We start from the raw sequence: 1515 nt of genomic DNA, 5'->3' as shown, positions 1-1515 counted from the left end.
TTAACCTACCATTGAGTCGTGATGTTATGGAATTAAATACATCATCAACAACCTTCTCAAGATGAAGGAGAACATCCACACAGTTGTTTACAGTAGATATCCTATTCTGGTCTGCTGGCAGTAGGGGGATAACATGCTGATGCTGACCCATCTTCATGCTTTGCTGGAGCTAAAACACCATTATAAAAAACAAAGATTTCCAGATTAGAGTCTTGTTCATTATTCTCAAAAATTACATCATACCTACAGACATCTGAATGGCATGGAACCTGAATTCATAAGTCACCTAATGTGATCTATTTTACTTGAGACTGGCCAGTGCTCAATGCATTACCCATTAGCACCAAGTCAATAAGGAGTCAATTACTAAAGCTATCTGACATAGCTTGTTTACTTCATTTCTAGTATTCCTGTTGGGAATATTAGTATCAGTAATAATATTTTATCTTTTATGTTCTAAACAATAATACAGTAAATTGGTCAGATCACATTGGGCATAGCACATATATATGCCCTACTGATATCAATGGGTTAAATTTGACATAGAGAATAATGTTACAATATTTTTTTAAATCATGCAAAATGCTAAAATTTTTAAAGCTCACAGAAAAACAACTCTGCCTTTTGGGATGCATTTACTAAAGCTGGATCTTGAATAACATAGTCTTTGCCTTTTAAAACTCCATGGTCAGGTTTTTTAGTTCCCCAGTTCTTGGGTTAGACTGCACCTTCCCGAAACTAATATTGATCCAGCCTACAATTTTAGGGCCACTTCTGGCAATTCTGAGGTTTCTGAGAGGGGGAAATAAGGTCAAAAATTGCTTATAACAAATAGTACAAAGCTGAACTAAAGAAGAAAAACAAAAACCCAAGTCAAGCATTGTATATTGAAACATAAAGAAAACCTGCAGCCAAGAACTGCATTTTTCATGGTAAAATGGGAAAATAAGATAGGCCCTAAACAAATCACTTAGTATTATCACATTACTAGATCCACCAGTTCTGGCAATAAAGACATGTCTGAAGTCAAGACTGATGCATCTTCAAGCCAATGAAGACATGGTAGATATGGCTCATGCAAAGGTGAGGTATCTTCTAGCCAGTTACTTCTGTTGATTCTCATAGCAGCTCAAAGAAAGTTGGGAACTTCTTGTAACAGTACCTACTTACAGGAAATATGCACCTGTTTTAGTTGTATACATTAAACATGATGTCATACAAACCCTAATTGGAACTTCTGCGTGAGAAGATTTGTTCTACTTTTTCCAAATGTGTGATCAATGATAGAACTTGAAACCTATTGCCCAGATACACTTTTACGAGACACTTTCTAAGAGTTTTTTTACTATAAATAAAATATATCATTAGAAACATAGTGAGTTGTGGGATAAATCTATTGTAAAACTGACATTGCAGTAAGTTTACCTAATCATAATTATTAATGAGATACTCTGCTTGGCCAATTTGAAAAACCTTGCAAATGCATGCAAATGCTAGTTATGGTATATTGCATTC

The 1515-nt window shown here is 34.8% G+C and overlaps 1 protein-coding gene across 2 annotated transcripts in view; it reads right to left on the bottom strand.

The window, feature by feature from the left end:
* Positions 1–1515, bottom strand: part of LOC119588768 (WASH complex subunit 1-like) — a gene marked incomplete in the record, with an annotated part of 11054 nt that overhangs the window by 7825 nt on the left and 1714 nt on the right. For both annotated transcript variants that reach the window (XM_037937408.1, XM_037937409.1), the window contains 1 exon segment: positions 10–169.

Source organism: Penaeus monodon, chromosome 24, assembly GCF_015228065.2.
Source record: "Penaeus monodon isolate SGIC_2016 chromosome 24, NSTDA_Pmon_1, whole genome shotgun sequence".
NCBI lineage: Eukaryota > Metazoa > Arthropoda > Malacostraca > Decapoda > Penaeidae > Penaeus > Penaeus monodon.
Note: the sequence above shows the minus strand (reverse complement) of the source record. Positions and strands in the feature narration are given on the sequence as shown.